Source organism: Poecilia formosa, unplaced genomic scaffold (assembly GCF_000485575.1).
Source record: "Poecilia formosa unplaced genomic scaffold, Poecilia_formosa-5.1.2 Scaffold0, whole genome shotgun sequence".
NCBI lineage: Eukaryota > Metazoa > Chordata > Actinopteri > Cyprinodontiformes > Poeciliidae > Poecilia > Poecilia formosa.
In genome coordinates this window covers 496,936-522,934 of record NW_006799939.1, presented here as the reverse complement: position 1 = coordinate 522,934, position 25,999 = coordinate 496,936, and the positions used below count along the sequence as shown (strand labels likewise).

At 36.8% G+C, this 25,999-nt stretch overlaps 1 long non-coding RNA gene across 4 annotated transcripts in view; it reads right to left on the bottom strand.

Annotated features, from left to right (window-relative positions):
- Window positions 1-3,054: 3,054 nt before the first annotated feature.
- LOC107833453 (uncharacterized) overlaps window positions 3,055-25,999 on the bottom strand; it is a 107,962-nt gene continuing 85,017 nt past the window's right edge. For all 4 annotated transcript variants that reach the window (XR_001659307.1, XR_001659366.1, XR_001659231.1 and 1 more), the window contains 3 exons: window positions 25,344-25,445; window positions 18,921-18,983; window positions 3,055-3,107 (listed from right to left, as the gene is read on the bottom strand). This is a non-coding gene — a long non-coding RNA (uncharacterized LOC107833453). The remainder of the gene's footprint in view (window positions 3,108-18,920; window positions 18,984-25,343; window positions 25,446-25,999) is intronic.

The window sequence follows — 25,999 nt, the reverse complement described above, 5'->3', positions numbered from 1 at the left end:
TTTGTGTCATTTTTGGCAAAGTGGAAAACTGTCAGTCATATTGTGAAAGTAGGCGTATTGTGTAATTTGAGAAAAATACAAGTCCTGTCCACTCCAACATGGATATTGCCTAATATTAAACTTAAATGGAAAATTTTCTGAGCCATTTGGATCTTCTATCCAACAAGTAAAGGTTTGGCGACATAAACTCAGAATCTTGTTTTTAATTTAGTTTCAACTCGGTTAGAAAAACAAATAGACAGTGACTGACCCTTAATTTCTGTGCTAGAAGCTACAATTACTATGGAGCCATTCTGGTTACTTTTTCAACGTCAGTCTAGAGTTGAGTCAGTCTGAGTCTGTTTCAATTAAACTTCAAATGTCAAAGAAAACACAAACCATAAAAAAAAACAAATTGATATGAATACATTCTATACTGTATAGAAAGTGTCCGACAGTGCAGATTTCAAAAATTAATTGGAGAATTAATGTCAAAGGACACAAAGCTGAAAAATCTTTACAAAAGTTTTAAAAAAATGAATTAAAAAAAACAAACAAAAAAACAAAACAAAAAAAACCACCCCAATAAATCTAATTGTGTTATGGTCTCTACAGTGAGTGTTTAGGAAAATATTCAATTTTAACCTCTTTTTTTTTTTTTTTTTTTTACTAATATACTTAGAAGTAATGTAACCTACTTTTTGTCTGTTTAACGTAACTCTATACAGCTGATAAAACACATTTTCAGTGCAAAACAAATTAAATAAGCCAGACAGAATGAAGCATAAACAATAACAATGAACACCAACACCTAACCATGTCGGTGTTTTTGTTAACCTAACAAATCATGTTCAGTCAGCTTAGTCACAGTCGATAGTGATCTGTGTGGTAATTTTACTTTATCATAAACATAATTTCTCGTCCACAATATCATGAATTAAAAATCATAAGAGGAATTTGAATATGACCGCAAAGTAGATAATTCCCTACTTAATTAGTTGTATTGTAAATAAAATGACTATTTAAACACAGTTGTAAATGTCTCTATTCATGAGGCTTTAAGATAAGACATTGTTTTCTTAGTTCAGACCGACAGTTCAACCCCACACCTTTATATCTCAAAGACCGATAACTTAATAATGAAATCTTTCTGGTCTTCTCTGTCAAAACATTGTCTCAGAGGCACCAGAACCAAGGTGATTCACCGAAGAAGGTAATTTCACAAGTTATTCCTGGACAACAAGAAGCAGCCTGTATGGCATGTGTCATACAAGTGACAAGGAAGCCGGTGATGAATCATCAGCCCTGTTAGTTAGACAAACGGTCTTTCAGGCAGTTTCAGGCAGTTTGATTGTCAGAAGGACAATCTTTTCTAATTGTTGTGAACAAAAACACTGTGGTCGTGTCTTTGTCTGAGTGTGGTCCTTGCATTTATTTGCTTTTGCAAAGGAAGTGGCTGACAGTGAAAAATAAGACCAATTTCAATTTTAATTGCCAGTGAACAAATGGCCCAAAGTATTTATGAGTTTTGACCAGAGGGACAGAGGAGAAAGCTTTAAGCATGAGAGCGTTTTCCTTATCTCAGTTTTGGAAAAAAGTGCCATAACATGACTGGAACCCCTTTGAAGTTAGATTTGTAGTATTGTTGGAGATCAACCAAAGCTTTGAACAATGAAAGCAGAATAGGCAAAATGAAATTAGTTAACAGAGCCAAAGGTAATACTTTTTTTCTCTCTCTCCTTTTACTATGAAAATAGCTTTGCACAATGTTTTGATATATTTTTTATGTGACCCAAGTTTTTTTTTTTTTTTTTTTTTCTAGCTTTCAACATGTAATTGGTATACATGAGAAAACGCAAGCATAAAACATGATGGAAGGTACAAAAGAATGAAAACTAATTGAATTCCATTTCCTTTTTTTTCTTTTTTTAGGATTTTAAGCCTGTATTGTCAGACAAAAAAAAACTGAAACCGCTGTGAAGTAAAGCTTTATATTTTTTTTCCTGTGGACAGTTGAAATCTGTCCATAGAAAACATATTTTCTTGCAATGAAAATATGGAAATGTTGGGTTTGCGTTTTACGTTAGTGTGACAAAATCTCCCACACTGATCTAAATGTGAAGGAATATCATTTAACATTTATGAAAAACACATTATGATGAGCTGAATTTTTTGTATTGCATATTTGTAGTTTTGTTTGAGTTTACATAATGATCAGCAGAGCATATGCTAATCATACTGTATACACTGTCTCACTACACTGTCTATGAGTGGCCTCAAGAGATCATTAACTAAATTAATATTAATAAAAAAGTCAAACACTTGACTTGTTCAGGTGAGGGATTTTTTTTCATCAATGCAGACAGAGTGTTTGCATGTATTAGCATGTCAATAATTACCTCTAAAATTCGGTCAATGTGTAGACATTTGAGTATAATGCATACATTCAGAAGCAGTCGATATGCTTTTTTTCCAGCCTAATTGTTAGCAATAGAAAGATGAAGAAATATCAATCATTAACCATTTTATTTTAAAAATGCAGGACAATATGACAAACACACGCACAACTAACATGCAAACACACAGGTTCATTAATACGTACAAAATAAATAAGGCAAAATTTCCCACATTGCAAAACACAAAAAGGGCATTCAGTTAGTCTTTACTTAGTGACATACAAACCCATGGGAAGGCACAGAGTTGGAGCTGAGAACAGTGTAATTAGAGAGAAAGGAGGAGACAGACAGATAGAAAGAGCTTAACCCGAGGCACAGCAACAGGAAGAGAGACGGGGGGGAAGGAGAGGTGACAAGGTTGAAAAATATCTTCCCAACCTGAGAGAGAAAGGGGGCAGAGAACAAGAGAAGCAAGAGGCAAGTTGAGGATTAACGTGATGCACATTATTTATGCAATTATCTGAGAGCGTGCAGAAGCAATGAGTGATAAGGACATAGGCTAAAAGAAAATATAGCCAGAAAGGGGATGAAGTGAAATGAAAAAGAAAGAAAAGAACAAAGCAGCTGGATGTGTTATGTGAATAAATTTCTGAAAATAAGAAAATAAAGCGGCATCATAACTTGCCATCAACTCCTGTGTAGACGTTGCCGCTGAATCTCAGTCTGCCACACCTGAAAGAAAGAGAAGCGTGTTTACATTCTCAGATTACATGCACCGGTTTGTGTTTCTGCTCTCAGGTTCAAAACGAAAGCTCAACCTGTGCCACAGGAAATGTTTATTTCTCCTTTGAACAATATGCATGTGACAAAACGCCAAAACTTTATTAAAGTCAAGTCCAGTGATAAATGCTGTGCCTCTGAGATGAATAAGGGTCACCGTACCTTCCCAGCACTCTGTATGTTTTATTTATGTGAAGTCCCCTGGAACAATAATGCTCCTTTTAGGTCAACCAAATGTTATGTGCACAAGTGTTTCCCTTGGTAGGTATGTGCTTGTGTGGTGGAGGGTCTGTGTGCGTGCATGTGTGTGTGTATGTGTGTACGTGTGCAGGCCGAGTGATGACACTGACCTCAAAAACTCCACCTGTTATTGCTGAAATGCACCGAATTTGTGGCCAAGATACGTTTCAATTTGACAGCTTTGCAGTAGCAGAGTATCTGTAGCATACCCAGACGGAACATATGCTTCAAATTTTGATTGTAGCTACCAATATTTGAGTTATATGGCCGGCAGCAATGTACTTGTCAGTAGCAACGTATGTGTGAATAAAACTGAACCTGAACTTAGGATGATGAAATGTGCACAGCGCCTTACAAAAGTATCTGCACGCTTTAAACTTTTTTGTATGCTATCTTATAATCACTGTGTTTTATCTATATTTTAAATTGTGGATCAAATAAAATTAGTGTGTAATTGTGACATGGATAGACAGTTATTGTTCACAGTTGTAAAAATTGAAAATCATAGTGTGCATTTGTATTCAGCTTTCCTGAGTCAATCACATTTTTCTGCAAATACAACTTTAGGTCTTTGGAGTGTAAAACCTCTGCTTGCTTTACACACTTAGATACTGATTTTATTTTCATGCTGTTTGCAAAAAAACAGCAAAAATGTTTTCCAGTATTATATATTTTTCAGCAACCACCATTTCTATCACTTTCTTTAAGGGTATCAATATAAAGGGTGCTAAATACACTTGCCCATCATACTTTTCACATTTTTTATCTGTAAAAAAAATCTTAAGACTATCATTGCCCCTCTATAGACCTCTGTATTGGTCTGACATGTAGATTATATAAAGTTATAAAGTTTGTGGTTGTAGCATGACAAAATATGCATAAAAAGTGAACAATGGGAACATTAAATTTGGTCTTCAGCTTATTCACTCTGCTCTCTTAAATTATATCACTTTTTTTTTTTTTTTACATTTTTACCATCAAACTCAACAAAAAAAAATCTAGAGGAGATGTAACATCAGAAAATCTTTGTTAAAATAAGTTACTGCAGTCAGGTTCACTTTCTTTCTGTGCTCTATGTAGCTCTCCAACGCCCAAGAGCCTTTTGAGAAGATGCTGATACACAAATTCCCATGGGCTCGTTGGAGTGGACCGGAGCCAGCAAAAACTGCAAGCAAACATTGAGGCTGCTGCATCTGATGTGAACACAAACAACCTAAAAGCCCACATTCACACATCTATGTGTACAATTGCGAATGTGTTTGGGGTTAAGTGAAGAAAAGTGAGAAAAAGTGGAGGGGTTGGAATTAGAAGGAGAGCATATGCCTGCGTGCGTGTGTGTGTGTGTGTGTGTGTGTGTGTGTGCATGTTCGGTTGCAACCGACTGGAGGGCGTCTCAAAAGTGTTACAGTATTAGATTTATGAGGGCATTCACAGAAACACTGGCAATAAAACAAAGATCTTGGTTCCTGTCAAAAGTTCATATTAGGTCCTATTGTGGCAAGAGGGAAAGGAGACAGAATACAAGCTTTGTGTGAGAGAACTGGGTGTAAAAGAAGGAGGTGAGACAAGAGGTCAAGAGAAAAGACAAAGAGCTGAAAAAAAATCCCAGAGAGCAGAGGAAACAAACAGAAAACATTTTCAAAGAAGGGGGGAGAGAAAACATCTCATGACAAGGAAAATGAGGAAAGGAGCCATGGAGAAAAATTCTGAGCTACCAAGAGAAACAGTCAGCAGCTCTGCTCCCCCCCCCCTTCAGTTTCTCCACCCCTTGGTTTTTAGTTGCCAAGTCAACACCACATTATGGGTCCCTGGGTTTTTTATAATGGCTGGGTGTGTTCTGATCCTGCAGTAAAGCCATCAACAGTCAAATTCCAGTCTTAATTAGTGGTGGGAACAAGAGTTAAAAAAAAGCAAATCAGCTGAGGAACAATTAAGCATTGCAGAGGGGAAAAAAAAAAACAAAAAAACCCTTTATTTTCAGGCAATATTTGAAATTATGGGATGGGATTGTGATGCATCAAGCTCACAACATTGATGCTTTTAAGGAATGCCACTTTTCAGCTCTCTATCGTTTCAGTTAAAGCTGGGAAATAAAACTACAACTTAAAAGTGGTTTCAATCTGTACTTGGTGGATGTCAGCGGTCATATCAGCGAAAGGCACTGGTTTTAAGTGGTTTCACAATAAAATGACTTAAAATCCTGCACAAAAAGAGTCATTTTGAGATTAAACCAAACAGGGAAGGGGAAGTTAGTGTGTTTATGGACTGTGTAAACTTTTTCAATAAAATAATCCATACACATATTCCTACTGATCTATGCTTTGAAGGGATAAAACTATTAATGTATAGTAGGTTACTTAGGAAGGTCAGCCTAGAATGTGAGAGGTTTTATTTTACACATTTTACAGTGTTATGAGTTATTAGCAAACTTTACTAAGTAAAGTTTTTGTTGACACTTTAGCTGAAGCACATACACGGAGGTGGTGATACATCTGATATAAAAGTACAATGTTATAAAAGTACAATGTTATGTTAAAAAAATAAAATGTTGAATTGTGGTCGTGTCAAAATAAAACAGGCCTAAACAAAATGTGCGAGTTTTGAGGGGGATTCGACATTGATCAAAAGGTTGAACAGAAAATGTATCCTTATAAATGTAAGTACAGATGGAACCAATATCTTCACATTGTTGACAAGCTTTGTTTTGTTTTCTTGACTTTTCACAAACCCCACAAAAACCTCAAAATTGAAGAATGATAGACCTGTACCAGACATTATAAAAAGCCATTATTATGAAAAGAAAACATCACCTTTAGCAGCTTTTTAACAGTGTTAACCAAGGTTGCACTGTATTTGGCCTCTTTCTTTTTTCCTGTCCGACCTCCTCAGGAAAGAGAAGCATGTCATAATATTGCCACCACCACGTCAAGAAAAAATGTTACAAAAAGCCAGCAATGCTTTAATTCCTCAATAAAATATTATCTATCTAAATGTCCAGCCACCACGAGGGAAGATAGAAAATCCATGACATGTTGACAAGTATAGGAAGACATTTTTGGTCTGCAGATGAGGTGTTTTGAGTCACCACACAACACCATGAAGCAAAAAGGAAGAAGAAAACAATTCCAATACAAGATGCAAAAGCTGATTTTGATATTTCTTTCCTTGTTATGGAGCAGCTGTTTGGCATTTCGTTTTATTTCACTGTGTGTTTTCTCTGTCGATGGGTAAAAGGTCCTGTGCCAGAAGCAGAAAGCTGCACACGCTGTAAATCACACAAGACGTATCATAGCTTTTGAGTTTGTAGAGCTGTCAGTTCAAAGGCAGACTCTTACATGTGGCAAAGTGATCTGGCAGTATAGAGTATCATATACAGCCTGGAACACAAAACCAGGGTTTGCCTCTCTCTGAATCTTGACATCAGCTGCAAGCACCAGTTTTATATTTTTAACATTCTTCCCAGTGCTTGGAAAGATTGAACTTAGATCGTCTCTGGAAACATCATTTATATTTACTTTGCACTCATCCGCCAGAGCCCTCTACCTTGTAATTTCCAGGAATCGACTTTTACTGTAAAGCAGCTCCCTATGTTATGGTAGAAGTCAGATGTGCTGACCAGCTGCATCACCATGATGTCAAAGTAGAGGAACTCAACTCTGTCCCTTGAGGAGAGAAAGGGTAAATGTATATTTGATTGACAAGTGGTGAGTGAGTTTTCTGAATGCAGAATGCATGCTGACACCAAGGAATAAAGCAGGCAGAGGGCTAATTGTGATGGATTGGCTTTACCTACTGAGCAATTACAGTGAGATTAATTGCTTACTTGTCACTTCACTGGACTGTTATTAGCCAAGAAAGCCGACTCTGGAAAGCATTTTAATGTGAGCTAATTGACATAATTGTTCTGCAGATGACAGAAATCCTGTGGTATTACAGAACATTCACTTTTCCCTCAACGGGTAAATAATAAACTTAACAGTAATTGACAAAATGTTGCAACTCAAAGAAAGGATGCATCAGCAAGAGATGACAGCCAGAAGGCAAAATAATTTAAAAAAAGGCAAAAAAAAAAGGGAAGGAAAAAAAAAAAAAAAAAGTGTGTGTCTCTATGCAATGTGTGTGGCTCTGTATGTCTGAACAGCATGAAGTTGAGGTCATGGAAACTTAACTGTCTGTGTTACGGCCGGGGGATTAGCCTGGCCATGCCCTCACATTGGCTGGAATGCCTTTGCATCCCACAAACACACATGATGTGCACACTCATGCAAACACAAGGTCAGGCGGGGTAAGTCGAGCTGGGTCTGAATGACCTTGCAGCACTGCTTCTTTTAAGCATGGAAGATGTACAGTACCCTCAACAACTACAGATCCCCGGGTAAAAATACTGCATCTAAAAGCACTAAAAGAAACAAATATTTTGTTTCATCTGTATATTCTCAAAAAGAAAAAAAAAAAAGAAAATCAAACTAATATTTGGAGATTTGTGCAGTTTCTTTAAAAACCTCAATTTTAGAAAATAATTGTTTTGAGGCACATCACCGGTGCCTACAGTGGCAGTCCTAAAATAAATGTAAATTAAACATGTTTTCAATTTGAAATGTTAAAGTGAGCATAGTGTCAAGGGAACCATCACATAGTAAACAGTAAGTTCATGTTTCTCTGAGGTAAAAAATCTAATGTGACACAGAGGCCAATTTATCCTTGAAGGTCCGCAAAATGGGAAAGACAAGCGTGCTGGCAATCAACACAAAGTGTTTTGATTTTTATAGGTCAGGAATTTGGCAGCTGACCTAATCTTAACCCATTTTTACAGAATCTTGAAAAAAGTATTGCCACCATTTTGAAACTTTTGACATTTTCTTATGTCACAATCACAGATCTTGAACTATTTGAACTTGAATTTTGCATGATAGACCAACACAAAGTACCATTTAGTTGTAAAGTAGAAAAATTGTCCAAGCATTCAAATCAACTTTGCACATCTAAAGATGGAAATTAAGCACAAGCACAGACAAATTAGATGGAGCGTCTGTGGAAAACAGGTCTCAAGTCTCTTCAGTTGGATTTAGATATGAGCTTTGACTGGGCCATTCCACTGTAACTCTGGTTGCAATTTAATAGCTTAAAACTAGATAAAAAACTTAATTTTGATCTCGTTTACTTGTTTCACCTTCTGCTTCAGACTGATTTTAAATGACATTTTATTTAGTTCCAGCATGCCTTAGGCACAGTTTAATGTATAGTTAATAAAAGCATGTGCATAGTAGATTCTGCATTAGTGAGCATGTATCCCGTTGAGCACTACACAAACTCCAACAAGATAAAACCCACCCACCATCTGGAAAAAATTACAGTGTGTTACAGTTAGGCATATCTTTCCCTCAGTGAGCAGGAAATGGCTTATTTCTCCCGAGCACAGCCAGTCCCAGCTGGGGAAGTGGCTAACCACATGAAACTAGTGCGATCCTGTCTGTTTACACACAGTAATTTGCACAGGTGAGAGAGCTAAGGCTTCTGGGATGAATGCAGTGGCCTTGTTTAGGCCCTACCCGGAACCAAGAAACTGACGGGATTTTTTTGTGGAAGTCATGAATTCATTTCTTTCATCAAATCCAGAGATGGATTTGTTTAGGTTCTAAATTAAATTTTCAAAATGAACATTTGATTCAAACGGATTTATTTCCAGCTGAAAGGTGTTTGCTATTAACTGGGAAATATGTGGACTTTTTAATCTGATTTTTGCTCACCTGAATATATGAAGGACACCCACACACAGCAGTTTATTAAAATACTTTTCAAACTACAGATAAAAGTGACTTTTTCTTTCGACATGTGAATAACCAGAGGCAGAGCAGTGGATCAATAGTGTATCCATTCAAACTGAAAATGTAATTGGTTTGATCCTGATGCAGGGGTTGTTGGAGGCTCTTTTTTCATACATAATTTAGAGTTTTGAGCACAGCGTTTCATTCAGCTCACAGTCTGTTTACTAAAAAAAAATAAGTCTGTTAGGCTCCACAGTTATTCAGCTTGCTGTGAAACATACTTAGGCTTCCTTGTTTAGCAATCCATCTACAAATTCCCACTTTACACATTGAAATAACCAATAAATTCAGCAAGCTTATGGATTATGGATGGAAATGGAAGCATAAAAAAACAACAGAAAAAAAAAAAAAGTCAGAAAATGGAAAACATGCCAGCACCACACAAAGTAGAATAAGGTTACACTTCATACTTGGGAAAATGATTGACAAACTAAAGCGTCATACAAGCGCTTGCTGGGAACTATCAAAATAATTTTTAGGAAAACGACAAATACAGAATGTTTTACTTATTTTCTTCTTATAAATCAAAAATAATTTAAACCAGCCTTTATTTTATATTAAGCCTTGAGATTTTATTGCACCGCTAAAAAAATTACAAATAGCATATGGCAATTACCATTAATATACAGATGCAATTAAACCTTATTTAATTTTTTAGCACTCATGACAAACTCGATGTTAAATAGTTACTTCAAAAAAATCTACAAAAACAGTCTGCAATAATTGTTTGTGCCCACCAAGCCCAACCAAGAAGACCTGGAGTCGTTCCTTTACTGCTCTTTGGGTGACTTCCTTTTTCTAAATTTCCTGTTTCAATTTTTACTAGAGGGTAAAATATTGATCAATTTAGATTTTCTTTCATCATTTTACCTATCATTTCTACCGGCTGCAGTTTCCTCTGATGTGAAGTTACTGCATTTTGTGCCAACCTTTCCCAGGCTCTCTTGTCCTCCAATCTTCTCTCATCATCTGTCACAGATGCAGCCATCCCTGAAATTTCCTGTCCCTCTTTAGATGTGATTGTTAACGTCCACTTGCCATACCACAACGACTGGCCTTGATGTTCCGGACTACTCTCCTTCAACGTTTTACCATGTCCCATCTTCTAAAGGTTCTTTATCCCATTTGTGTCCATCTAGGTCCTCCGCAGCAGGAATATTCCATACGCTTGGTCAACAAGTTGTTAAATACGGTCAAATCTAAATCAAACTATGTGCTCTTACAATACAACCTGTGCACAACACAAGTTAGTAGCAGAAAACTAGATTTTTTTTNCTCAGAAAATGGAAAACATGCCAGCACCACACAAAGTAGAATAAGGTTACACTTCATACTGGGAAAAATTATCGACAAACTAAAGAAAAACTTCAACATCTTCATACAAGCGTTGTTCATGGTGGTTTAAACTGGTTCAAACCTTTGCTGGAAACTATGAAAATAATTTTTAGGAAAACGACAAATACAGAATGTTTTACTTATTTTCTTCTTATAAATCAAAAATAATTTAACCCAGCCTTTATTTTATATTAAGCCTTGAGATTTTATTGCACCGCTAAAAAAATTACAAATAGCATATGGCAATTACCATTAATATACAGATGCAATTAAACCTTATTTAATTTTTTAGCACTCATGACAAACTCGATGTTAAATAGTTACTTCAAAAAAATCTACAAAAACAGTCTGCAATAATTGTTTGTGCCCACCAAGCCCAACCAAGAAAACCTGGAGTCGTTCCTTTACTGCTCTTTGGGTGACTTCCTTTTTCTAAATTTCCTGTTTCAATTTTTACTAGAGGGTAAAATATTGATCAATTTAGATTTTCTTTCATCATTTTACCTATCATTTCTACCGGCTGCAGTTTCCTCTGATGTGAAGTTACTGCATTTTGTGCCAACCTTTCCCAGGCTCTCTTGTCCTCCAATCTTCTCTCATCATCTGTCACAGATGCAGCCATCCCTGAAATTTCCTGTCCCTCTTTAGATGTGATTGTTAACGTCCACTTGCCATACCACAACGACTGGCCTTGATGTTCCGGACTACTCTCCTTCAACGTTTTACCATGTCCCATCTTCTAAAGGTTCTTTATCCCATTTGTGTCCATCTAGGTCCTCCGCAGCAGGAATATTCCATACGCTTGGTCAACAAGTTGTTAAATACGGTCAAATCTAAATCAAACTATGTGCTCTTACAATACAACCTGTGCACAACACAAGTTAGTAGCAGAAAACTAGATTTTTTTTTCTTCTTTTAAATAGCACACTTGTAATCTCTTTCCAAATTGCCAGCCTGTCAGTGACTTAAAACTCATTACAAAAACAGCACTAATATTTCAACCATAAACTGCTGTCTCATTGTTTTCTACCATGTCATGTATGTTTTGGCATAAAAATATACATTTCTAGAAAATCTATATATTATTTTACATATTTGTTAAACTGCCACTATGTTGTGACAGTATGGAATAGATAATCTGTGCGAAAAGAAAAGAAAAAAAGAATAAAGTCAAGCTCCTCTGCTTTCTCCCTCTGGTCCTACAGCCATCTGCACAACAATCGGAGAGAGGAGGAGGGACTTAGTACTGTCAATCATGCTTCTGTATGTGCTGGTTGCCTTCCTCCCCCTGCTCTCTGTTGTGCTGCAGCTCCTTCTTTGATTTTAAATGCAAAAGAATGCATTGCAGACTGGCATGTCTGGTGTTTGCTACGGTGTAAACGTGGAGGAAAATAATGCTGGATTCTTATTCACGCAAGTGAGTGTTTCTTCCTACGCCATTAAAACCTGTGATAGACACTTAATAGTTACTCAGGAAAGTTGTGTCATTTACACATGGAGTGTCTATGCATAATAAACAGTTTAACAATGCGGTCTCCCTTTGTTTCTGTTTGAAGAAGAAAACAGCTTAAAGTACACAGATGTGTCACTGCAAGTAACCAGGCAAATGTGATCACACACGATGCAACTTTGTATGTGAAGGGCAGTGTATTCAGTGAAGGTATACAACAAGATGCACATACACACACACGCATGCACACACACACACTCGGTAACACACCCTGTCAAACATCCATCTCCCACTTTAGTATTTTTTTTTCTGGCTTATTTATGCAGCCATCCTTTCAAATCTAGCTCCCATCCGCTCGTCTCAGCGAGCAGCTGGCCTTTCTTTTCAAACCGTAAGATTTCATAGACCTTGAGTAAAACCGGAAGAATAGGCAAGAGGGAAAGAGGGGGGAAAAAGAAGAAAAAAAAACACAGCTAAGGTAATAACCTGATTTTGCCTCAGTTGGTTTTGATTTGGGAAAGGAAGAGTGTGTCAGAAAAACAGCAGGCTCTCTCCTGTCTCAGTTCCATGCCAGATTTTGAGAGGGAGAAGCGAGGAAGGGATGGTGACGCAGAGCGAGAGGAGGAACAAAACGAACAAAAATGGAGAAGGACGACGGATCGCACCCATGTGCCAATAAAATGAACTGAACTGACACAAAGAAGGCACATATTATTGCAAATATGAAAGTTCTATTGAGGGAGACTCGAACAGGAATATAGAAGAGGAAGGTGGGAGGGTATTACTGATGAATGAATTTTTAATAGCTCAGAGATCATCTGTACCCAGGAGCTCAAACAAATATAAATCCTGGCTTCCTATTTGAAACTTCTTTTTTTTTCAATGTGGCAACATAATTTTTTTTTTCTTTTTTTTCATACCAGGGTGAATTTTAATCATCCTGTAGACATGACACTCAAAAGATTGGAGAGACACTGAAAGTAAGAGAGGCAGGGACAGAGAGGGTTATGGGTAAATGGAAACCACCATCGACACAGACACACTTGAATCCCCCCCTTCCATCTCCCAAATACTCCAGGTGTCTGTATTCACACACGAGGAGCATTTGAATTTTAAACTCCTCCAAAAACATGTGTCAGCCCTCACCAATCTGTCATCCCGCAACGCCCTCACAATAGCAAGCTCACAATTAACTTAAGCAGGAAAAATGTGCCAATTTAGCCCCGATTTCCTCCTTACAGCATCAGATTTTGTTTCAAATGTGTATTTTTTAGCATAATCTCGAGACGTGCCATTTTCCCTGCCAAAAGCATCTCCATATCAACAAGGATGCCCCAATTTGCTGATTTTTGAAGTACATCCCAATTCAGTGCTTAAAACATTTCATTTCAGTGACTATATTTGGTTCCAGTCTGACTACGTTCTGGCATGAAAAACTGTTTTGGCGAAGAAGCGAAGCTTTGCCATTTAAGGCACATTACAGTTGCTATCCAATCATGCATTTTAAATAAATCACAGCTTTTAAAAACAAACTAGTATCAAAATAAAAAAAAAGAAGATTTTGTTTAGTAATGATAGTAAATGTAGAAAAGGAAAGGCTGTTTCTTTTAAAATATTGCAATAATAGATCTATTTTTGCTTACATTACTGATTAATTACAATTAATGCAGCGGAAGTCTTGTGATGAACAGGCAGCCTTGTGAGGAATATGTACTCTGCAACTATGTGCAGCAACACAGATCTATAGAGCAAACATGCATCCAGAATGACCTGGTGATGGTCTGTATTGCATGATGGACGATCACACCGAGAGCGTATTCCAGGTCCACAAGCTCAGGCGACAAACAGGTCTGGGAAAAAATATATATATTCAAAGACCTGAAGCAGTCAAAAAGCAAAACCAACCTGGGCCAGAATAACAGACTTATTTTGTACTCTGGGGTGATATTTTCTTTCTCTAACGACTTGACAAAAACAAAAAAATAAATTATCTGACTAGCAGCAGCAAAGATATGCAAAGCCGGTGATTAATTTAAAATAATGAAAGAGCAGCGTGTGGGAATACATTGAAAAAAAAAATAATAGATGAAAAGCAGAAATCTCTTTTAATACGGATTGTCAGAACCATTTAGTTTAGGTAGTTTTAATTATAAATCAGAAACTAGGAGTTGAATTGTTTATCTTAGATACAGTCAGTCTCTAGCCATCTATCTAGACTCCACAAAAATCATCAAATAGAAAGAGAGCGATAGAGACTGAAGTGTCTGATTTTAACAAAGATGTTTAGAATAAGGGGATGACGTGAAGGTAATAACTCTGTTTGAGGACAGTCCAATCAGATCAATTTGTGGCCTTTTAATGCGATATGACAGACTGCAGTGAGACTGCTAAATGAACACGTCCTGGACCATGTCCGAAAGTTTTCTGTGAGGAGCCGCCATCTAAACCTTTTAATGAGCTCACACCTGTATTTAGTGCAGTCATGGCCTACTCGGTTTACCGAGAATAGATGTTGATGACATATGAGAGTGGGGTCAAAGAGCCAAGTTGGTGAGAAGGTATGGAGTGGGTGGTCGAGCACAAACTGCACTGCATCACAACTAGTCGTGATGTTTTCTATTTTTAGGCAAACAAGATCTTTAGGCCGTTGTTGTAAAAATAGACTTAAGTGTATAAATTTATCTAGCTCATTGTTAATAAAAAGAAAAGAAACATAATGTAGAAAGACTCATTTTGACAAGACACCTGGGTAAATTGTATAAGTATACAAGTATACTAATAAGTATACAAGTGATTGTACTCCACTGAGAAAAGAACCTGCCTCTTGTATTTGTCACATTTCTGAACTCCGATTTTGGTAACTCAAAAACATATTTCTAAAGTGGTTTACATCTCTGAATGTACTCATAATTTTACTGTCACTGAAGTGTTTCGCTTTCTAATTACAGACTGTAAATTGGGTTCTACACTGGGAACAATTATGTCAGATTTCAGGATGCATACTTTGAATCAGCATTAAAATGGACTTTCAACAAACATAAGTTCAAACCGTGGCTCTTAAATGGTAAAGATCCACTAAATAAAATCTTTGGCTAAACACTTTGAGTGCACCTTTCTTTGGTTTGCCTTCCCAACCTTTAGCCTTTTATTTCTGGGAGATCTCAATGTCTAGTGTTGTCCAAGCTCAAAGGTTTTGGGTTATTTAGTGAAGTATTAAAAGATATTCCACCTCTCCACATTGAAATTTGTTTGCCACAGAAATGGATTTAGCATTACCGAGACACCGGACAATGAAATGTCTGAGCTGTGACTTCACATAGTTCTCCTCTATACATGCCCCTAATGTCTATCATGCTGCCTTTGTCTGCATTGTAATCGCCAGTTTGCAACAGGGAAGTGGCCTGGTTCATTTACAGTTCATGTTTTCGAAACATTTGTTGATAATTTTGAAGTACTCTGATTTTTATTTGAGAGGCTTGTTGGGGATTTAGCTTTTTTTGTGAATCTTGTGAGCTCATTGTTATGAAGACCTCTCCTGCTGACAAGGCGGCTTTTTAAGCCCCTTTCAAAGATGCACAGCTTTGTATGAACCTGACGACTCACTGAGAGCGTTGAAGCTTTTCAGAGTTTTTGCAAGGGTAAAACTGGTGCCGCTGTGAATTCCTGAATTCACTTCAATGGACATGCATGCACAGCAGTGGTTTGTAAACATGACCTCTAATCACTCCCCCAGAGAAAGTAACAAATTGTGTAGCTAACAGCGCCATGCAAACGATAAACATTTTTATTGGATTACCATCATAGCATAGCTACAATAGCTTATGCTTTTCTGAATGTCTGAGAAAATCGTCAAAGGGAAATGAGGATCGCATTAAACAGGAATGACTCAGAGAGAGATAACTCTCCAGAAGCATGTTGGAAAAAATAAAAATAAAAATAAAAAAATACAGAAGGAAGCCAACACATGGCTTCTGTAAAAATAAACGGCTTGGATAAAACACAAGACAAATCAAATCAAAGAGCAACTGAAAACTTGGAACTATATTTATATACCCAAAGTTAGCATGCTTAAACCATATGAGCAAAACCTAGCAAAATATTAACAAGACATACTACAAAAACAAGGACAGCAAATAAGAGCCAGCCATGAATGCTCAAGCTACTTAGTATGGCCACCAATGATGGCAGATCATTAACAGTTTTCTTGGAACGGTAAGTTGACTCTCTGTCTGTAGCACATTTAGTAGCGTAGACGTGGGGATGGCTGACAGCACTAAGACCTTCTCCCTGGCTCTTATTGGTTGTTTTTGTTGTGCATTTTTGCACAGAATTTTTCCAAATATTCTTTAAATTTGTGGAGATCTGTCACATATGTTCACAAACCAGATGTACCAGATGCATTAAAAAGGTGATGCCGGAATGTCATGCATTTTACCCACATGCTTCAAACTTTGAAATCAAGGCTTTTAGGCAATATTGTGTCTGGGATACAAAAGTGAATAGACAATGCTGAGCAAGAGTCAAAAAGTTGAACTAAAAAGTAAAAATGTGTAAAGGACATGGAAAATTCAGATTCAGCCTCACTGTGAAGCAAAACAATACATAAGTATCAGACGAGCATTCATCGTATGATCCAATGCTCACTGCAACTTTCTGCTGGGTGATATTAATGGAAAGCCTTTTCAGACAGAATGGTCTTTAAAAAAAATACAAAGTGCGACAATTTTGCCTTTATCTCTAAATTAATTTTGAACTCAATTTGAACTGTTAGGGTAAACCAGGCCACAACTGAAGTTAAAAGAACAAAACCGTTTAATTTTCTAAATAAATGCAGTCTGGACTATGTGGAACTCAGCAGTGACTCTCAGTGAGAGACCGGTAAAACAGCAGTCTATCCAGAAGCTGATTGTACCAGTGTTTTCATTTAATCTTAATAATGAAATTCATTTGTTCCACAAGCTTTAAATGAGAAAAGGAGGAAAGAAATGGATGATTGTGCATTTCATATTCTCGCGTTTGATACATATGTTGAATTTTGTGTTTCATTTAAGGGACAAATTAAAATGACAAACAGCAGATTAAGAAAGCCATTTAGTTCTGCTTTGGGAACCAAATGGGAGGGGGAAAAAAAAAAAAAGAATGGTCAGTTTTATGTTTGATTGGGCATTCTCCTTATGAGAAAGATAAAATTAGAGTATTCTTTATCCAACTGGAGTTATGGTTCTGTTCCGTTTTAGGGGACATAATGCATCTATGCCTGTGGTGTATATGCATTATTTAGCCATTTTGTAGGAGGTTTCTGCCATTTACTATCCTAAAGGGCATCAGTTAAAATAAAAATGAAATATTTAAATGAATCTGTAAACTAACACTCAGATGGAAATGATCGGGAGACGCTATACAACAGTTGAAGGACATTTTGTATCACTTCTTTATCCGTTTTCAGTGGTGTGGAGGGATTTACCAAAAGGCATTTATGTTTACCATCATGACCCAAATTGAGAAAATTGCATGAAAAAAAAGAAGAAGAGAAAAATGCAGCAGGCTGCTGAGAATGAAACCACAGCTTAACAAAGAGTGGTGATTTCACACTGGAGAAGCCAAACTCAGACACAACGTCCATGCACCCAAGACAAAATGAACGATAGCAAAGCTTCCAGCTAAAATTTGAATTCATAAAGTGATAAATATTTGTGCTCCATTTCTAACCAGCAGAACTCAGATTTGAACATGCATGTATTGGCATGTTCCTTTCACCAGAATAGATTGTCTTATATTAACAAGTCATGCAGTGGTTTTGCTAGTTGCTTCTGATTTGCTTCAGTCTGGAGACGTCTTTCAGTGTTTTGCATTGACATAAGAAACATAAAATATAAAACTGCTTTAAGCATTTTCTTAACTTGATTCTTCTAAGCAACCTCTGTGCTCTGGCTGTGTCGTGAGCCATCTTGTTTCCTCATCTTTTGAGTTTCGGGTTGACTCTTCTTTTAGATTTTATATTATAACTGTTTTAATCATCCTGGTCAAAACATGTTTTCAACACTCAAATTCCATTTGTAAAGACACCTTTTGACCTTTTCACCCGTTTCCTTCAAAAGTTCAAGAAAGTCTCTAGCTTATAAGATCTTTGTGGGAAAAATGCTTACAATATCCATTTCTGTGTTGTCAATAAGTGGCCACGCATTCCCACTGAATGTTTATTTTCAACAATAAACCATCTGATACTGATAATCCAAATTATTTGTATTTGTACAGAATTCACTATTTTTTTATGGTAAACATTGATTTTAAAATAACCAACTTCCTTTGAAAAACATTGAGAACTCCATGTTCTTTTCAAGTAATAGGTTTTAAAAGCTATAGCTTTTTTTGTGTATATTATATGAACAACTATTGCCTTCCAACTTCTTGCCAAATTTTACGTGTATAGTAAAATCAGATATACGCCTCATAGTTGAATTTTTATTTGTATTAGACAAAACAAAATAAAGTTTCTGATCTTACAAAGTTAACTTTTTTTTTCTGGTTTATTTCTAAAATAAAAGATGAAAGTTGAAGGCATTTCACATTTAATTTCATTCAGAAAGTACTGGTATTATTTCCCCACCTATTCTTACAGCCAAGAGTTCCAACAATGACTCAAATTAAAACTCCCATTAATCCGACAATGTAATCCCTCGACTGCATGAGGCGGCCTTTTCAGACACAGTGTGGATTAGGGAACACTGAGACCCTGTGTTGGTGGTCACCGATGTATAACACCTCATGAAGATAATATGCTATGCGTGTGTGCGCGTTTCTGTGTTTCCTGCCTCGGTGGTGGTCAGCGCTGTGTAGTGCCGAGGGCTTACGTGTGTGGGCGGATGAGGGCACTGTACATGTGGATAATGTGTTTCTTTTCCTCTTTGTGGTTACCTGGTGAAGAGGAAAATCCCTGTGAGGTGGTCTTCTGCCAACGTGGGCCACAATGACAGGGGCCTGTAACAGAGGAACCGGTTAATTATTAAAAAGTGGCCAGTTTGTGATTTGAAGTTTGCAAGAGTACACTTTGTCACAAGTTGTTTCACTTTTGTTTTTATTTGTTCTCCATTCCTTCACCTTACCGTGTCGATCAATTCGTACACATTGTTTTTTTCATGTGGCATCTAAAGAAATGAGAAGATAGCTCAACTTTCTTTTGTTTAACCAAATCTCTTTCTTTGAAATAATAAAAAAGGAAAAAGTTGAATGTCTGCTCAATTACATGGTAGACAGTGATAAACTGAAAAATACCTCTGCTGTTTATAATTCAAAAATCTATGTAGCCACAGATGATCATAAAAATGAATCTGCTTTTCAGTAATAGATTATACTTGCTAGAAATGTTAATATTGCATGTAATCTGGATTCCTTTATACAATTAGTCAGTTCTGTTAATATAAACACAAATTTGGTCCACAGAATTTTAGTCAATGACAGTACTGGTTGATTTCTGCTTTTAAGCAATTTGCAAAGCTTTTTTTGTTTGTTTGTTTGTTTGTTTGCTTTCTTTAGTTTTGGTGGTCAACAAACAGCTGACAGGGAGGTTTACAAAGGGATGAGATAACTTTTTGGAGGACTTTTGATTTCTGAGTCTGTAAAAACACAATTCTATCTAAGACATTAAAGTCCTATGTTTTTAAATTACCACAATTAGCAAACATTTAAATATCTTGCACATGTGCATGGTTACTGAATGACACCAAGTTTAAAATTAGCTACAGTTGGCAACTCTTTACTGCTGTACAGAAGATGACAGGTGGAACGAGCTGGTCCTATTGCTCCTTGACCAATTCCATATGTTCAATAGATTTATCACTTTGAAGCTGATTAAACTATATGGTCCTGGACATTTTGTATCTGCTTTGAATTATATTGTACTTAAAGGGGAACAAAACCATAAGGGGCAACCAGCTGGTTTGATAATATTTAAACAGATAAAATCAAGTTACAAAAGTTATTTTCAGTGGTCAGTTACTATGCAAAATGTATTACCTAACAACTATTGCTATGGCAATTGCATTTTCAAATGGCTCCGCCTCTGGAATCGATAAGCATCTAGTCGTAAGCATTTGTGAGAAGTTTTATGCTTGTATCTCCTTAGATACAAACCATAGAAAATCTGAAATCTAAGATGTATTTGCATTGAGAGTGATTTGTGCAAACAGGGAGGAAGAGGTATAAAAGTTAATGTTCTACTGGATCAGGGATGAAATGAAAGGACAGGTCAATGCCCTATAAACAATATTGGCTTTTATGAGTTTTTTCTTTTTTTTTTTTTTCTTGTCAAATTCAAATGATTTGTTTTTCCATGTCTGTTAACTAGTAATGTGACTCCCATTTACAGAGAGTTGATGCTGGAGCATTACATACCACCAGTGTATCTTCTGACGTGACAGGAAACAAGCAAAAATGTAACCATTTCATGGAAGTGAATCAGAGCTGGAAGGCAACTTAAAAGTGAATTACTTCTACAACTCCCAGCTGCATTTCACATCTCGTACAAACCTGCCTGTACAAACAGTTTATCTTGTTTAGGTTAACTACTTATGAATTTTATGGTAGATCATCAATATCTTTGTGCTCACACTACACCTCTTGCAACCATTTCTCCTTAAGAAAATCTGGTGTTAATGTTTCCCACATGCTCGCGAAACTGAAGAAAATCTTGTTCCATCAGGACAGGATAAGTTTACCGAAAAAATATGGATAGGCACGCATAGAGCATCAGGTACATTGCTGAGCAAAAATATCCCAATCTCCTAAATCTATGCGATTCATTACTTTTTTTTTTCCCATGGCAGCCATTACAAATGCATTCTTTCCCTGCTCATGTCTGGACTGCCAGCTTTCATCCTGATGTGGTTATTTCATTTAATCTCTTATCACATCACATCAGCTGTTTAATCACTGCTATTCCAAATTGGATTTTTAAGTTTGTGCAAGAGAAATAACCAACGTTGTTGTGCGTCTTTATCCATTTAAGAAAATTCTAAATATAAAAAAGACATCACCAGAATAATGTTAAACTTGAGCGATAAGTTGTTAATTGGCAAATTTGAAAAAGAAAAAGAAAAAAAAAAAACATTAATCATTGGTCAAAAGGCAAATGCTCCTTTCAGTCTTAAACAATTACTCCCATCCTTATTGAAACTGTTCAGAAGAAACGTAATTATATCTTAGAGTGTGTCCAGCACTGCAACACGAACATAGAAAGATTATATAAATCTGATACTGATACTTCAGCAGACTTTTCCAGAGAAGCCCTAAAGTGTAAAATAAAACTGAGTGCCAAAAAAAAAAAAAACATATCATTGTTAAATTAATTAGGTTGATTAATAAGTCAAGTCCCTCATTAATCCATACATTTTAAAAACTGATCTATTAATTCTTTGGCCCAATTTCCCTCTTCAAACCATCCCTCTCTCCAGCACCTTTCCATATTTTCTTTCCCCTTGCCATTTCTCTCGTCATCTCACATCCCAATTTCAGCTAATGAGCCCATGCACAACAAAAATCAAAAAAAGAAAAAGAAAAATCTATACCAAATCACAAACAGCACGAGAGGAAGAAATAGGTGCAGCGCTTAGTCTGTTTGTTAAAGGATTCATCATGTGAGCTGTTTTCAATAAATAATAAATGCAAACGGCAACTTTTGTCTGCAGACGAGACTTTCAGACATGAATTATGCATTGTTATTCTTGGATAGGGCAATACAGGGACAGGATGGCGGTGTATGTATGCGTGTGTGTGTGTGTGTGTTTGAAAATGTGTGGTGCACATATCCTTGAAACAAACTGTGAACACTGCTACTGAGGCTTACAGTCAAGGCATTTATGAGGATACAAAGTTACTGTGATTACTCTGCTAAAGATCCTATTTTGTTGCACTGACATGTGTGGTCTGTGTGCTCAGTTTAGCTCAGTTTGCACTTAACTAAAAATGAATGTCTTTGGTAAACTGTTATTAGTAGCATATTGCCTTACAATTAAGTATCTTTAGTAGTTAGTTAATCAAGAACAGGATGTGTTTGTGTTCATCCAACTTGTCCTTTGTGTAGGAGGAGTGTGAGCACATTTTGTGTGTGTTTTTTTTTCTGCTTTTGCCAACTCTGTAATCATTGTGACAACAATGGAAGCCGCGTTCCCTGTAGACGGGGGAAGATTCCACCAGAAATGCTAAAATATATGTGTAACTTTTGTTCTCCTCCCTGTACCTCATCTGTAGTCTGCATGAAAAAAGTTGATTGAAAATCAGCAAAAAAGGAGAACAATTACAAAGAGCGGCACCCGTGACGGCAATCATCACTGATCTCCGCTGTCATTTTTTCTCTATGGTAAATAATTCATCAAAAGAAACAAAAGGGAAACAAATATGCAAATAATCCCCCCCCCCCAAAAAAAAAAAAAAGAAAAAAGAAAAAAAAGGGGGGGCCAGCAACCAGCAACATTGGCCTGCCACCACAAGGGAGGAATGAGAGTGGCTGATTATTATGGCAGGTTATGAGTGTGATGAATTTGAATTTCTCTTGTTTCATCTACCTTGACAGAACTGAAGTCACACAGACACAGAGGGGAAAAAGGAGGCAAAAAACTGGAGGGATTTGAGGGTTTGATTGAGGAGGGGAAGGAGAGAAGGATAGAGGGATTAAAGACAAGGGGAATGGAAGATTGTGGGGGCGGGGGGCAGTGAAAAGGGGTAGTAGACATCGGAGGGAAGAAGAAAGAGATTTGGGAGGGGATGGGAGGAAAGGAGGGAGGGATGCTCACAGGGTGTATTCGACAGCGCTGTGAAAGGTAGCCATCAAGGGCTTTGATGAAAAGTGCAGGCCTTCTAAGGCATAGGAGTGACAGCATATGATTTGGTCAAAGCATGAAGCCTTTCAAAGGCAGACATTCTCACTCCTATTCATTCCTCTCAGGTTGGATATAACTTTTGGGGCTTAGCTCTGGAAAAATTTCCAAATTGGTTTGACAGATTGGCCGTATGTGGTATTGTCCCTGTGACTTAACAGACAGTAGACTGACTAGAGATGTAGACATCTCGAAATGAAGAGAGGATTATGGGCTGTGCAGTGTCTCAAAAAAAAAAAAAAAAAACTGTCCCGGATCAGTTGGTATAGCCGGTGACTATTTTGCTGAAGGAGGTTGCATAAAATATAGACTGGTGGATTTTGATTCAGCGAACAAATCTGCACCAACAGTATAAATGGATAAGAAGGCATACAATTAAACTGCAATTTCACAAAATAAATAAATCAATCAAAAATTAAGTTTCCGAAATCGCACAGACAAAAAACTTAATCTGGTTTTAGTGTATTTCGCCTGATGACAGAACAGTGACAAGAACTGAGTTTATCACATTTAAACTCGAGGGCAGATAAGTGAATTTTGCCACACAAGCAATGGTGGATGCTGCCTTGGATGCTGAAGCTAAAGCAAATGATACAAATACTGACTATATTCAGTGGTTTACCAGAACAAATCTGCTTATTTTACTTCCAGTTCAGAAAACATTTCCAAAGACATCCTGAAATGAAAAAGCCACTGTAACTATGTGTTTGTTTTTTTTAGATCAAAACTTTAACCCTGTACCAGTTTGCAAGCTTTCTGTTGCAAAAGGGACAGATTTTACAACTTTAGTCATCACTGACTGACATTTACATTTACAGGTCAGTCAAAACAGGAAGGATCAGCAAGCCAGCCTGATGATGACTGTGTCATTTTGCTGCACACACATAAGTACATTATATTTGAAATAGCCTCCAATTTCATACACCTACACACATAAATGGACATGCATAATTACAATACCGCTCTCACATGTGAAAGCATGTATGTGCACAAAACTGAAAACACATGCCTGCGGCACTCTTGTCTGATAGCGCCGTCTATCTCGCTCTCACTTTCTCTCTCCCTTTCTCTCACACACACGCACACAGAGAGATAATAGTATCTAATTTAGGCTCTGTAGGGTTCTCCAGAGGACTGCACTTCATCAGGAATATACTGGTGACCTACATACTACAGTAGGGACAGAGGCACACACCAGCATAATAATTGCATACGTTTCCAACCTCAAACACAAATCTACAGCACATGGATCTGCATACACACACACACAACATTGGGTCTGTACAGCTTAAATGTTACTGTGACAGCAGGAGACACTTAACTCAAACAGGACAGTATGTATCTGAACGCTATTTTGTTCATATGTTTCTTTTAGCAACAAACATCTAGAATAAATCTAGAATAATTGCTTTGGACAGATGTGACCAATAAACCCCCAGTATTTGGGGGCTTAGTGATCCCAGCTGATTGTGAATATTTGAGATCAAAATATCCTTTAAAAAAAGCTGCTAACGCCTGAACTGTACTTGAGCTAAGTTCAGGTCAATACAAAAAATAAAAATTAATTATTTATATTTTTATACGTATATATATTTCAGAAGATACAAAAGACTTAAAACCAGTTTTGCCAAAGGCTCTGACCAGCAGGTCATGGCTTCAATGACCAATTAACTACCAATGAAAGTACTACAAGGACTTTGAGAAAGTAGAAGCCTAGTTTATCAGGTCAAATCAAATACTGGAAAGAAGACTTCCCATTTCATGGTAATATTACCTCTTAGCTTCTGAAGCTACAAAATAGCCCTTTAATCTTAAACACGGTTTTGAGTTTTTTGTTAAAGCCAACGCGTTTTTAATGACAACGTCTAGATATTTGTAAGTCCTGGTTACAGATCATTATCCACTGACTTGATTCACTGGGAAGAGAAATAGGCCCGGAGCTAAAAGCTAAATTTGGGTCTTGATTCAACCTGGTAAGTTAAAAATATTGATCTGCGATACCATGATGTCACCTTTATATCCCAGGGAGACAATTTAAAGTCCCCTTGACAAATGTAAATGGCAGAAAAAATTCACATTTATTTTGTAGAAACAGTTTGGTGTGCCAATAAATTGGGCAATTGTGCTTTATATTAAAACAATTGCTGGGGGTTTTACCCACTAAAATACTCTAACATTGTATTTTTTTTTTTACATTCTGAAATTATGCCACAATAACAAAATCTTAAATTTTGTGCTGAAAAAACTACTTAAATTAAGTCTCATATATATATATATATTTTTTATTTTGTAACATAAAAGAAGCTACGGAAGCGCTTCCGTAAGAAGCAAAAAAAAAAAAAAAAAACAGATAATATGCATCCCCATCTTTTTGTGAGCAATTATGTGGTTGCAGGTTGTAGCTTTTCTAAGCTTCTCTTCAGACAGTATGAGCACTAAGTTTCTGGGTGGGGAAAACTGGAATTACCGTATCATTGCCTTATAATGCATTCAACTGGCACCAAGAAGACATCATCCATCATTCATGGGCATCATCTGTCAGCTTTCTGGTCCACTAAATGTCCAAGACCTGAGGCAGAATTGCAAAGAAAAAAAAATCCAGTTAGCACACCAGAAGGCCTGACTCATGCACAATTATCAAATGCTAAGAAAAAGATTCAATTCAAGTTGATGGCAAAGTGTTTTACTGAAACCGGAACCATTATATAACACTGAACTTATAAAGTGAATATAAAGTGAATGTGGTATATATATATATAAACTAGGCACATCTTGAAAGGAGTAAAAAATATAAACTGCAGGTTAATGAGGCATCTGTATATAAAATATCTGAGAGCAGCGATTTATTGGGACCCGTCTCAATAGCAGATTTATAAATGGCTAAAAGATTGTGACTCATACACAGTGTTGGTTTGAAGGAGAACGAACTGAGGTCAGGACCACAACTGATACAGAAATAGACATTTGTACCAGCATGGATACACATGAACTATTTTCATGTTTATGGGTGGTTAGAGAAACTTGGCTTAATGATAAAGGACCTCACTCATACATAATGGTGTCTTTATTTAGCGTCAAGGCTAAAGTAAATAAGCAGCTGCTGGATGATCTCCCAAAACAAAA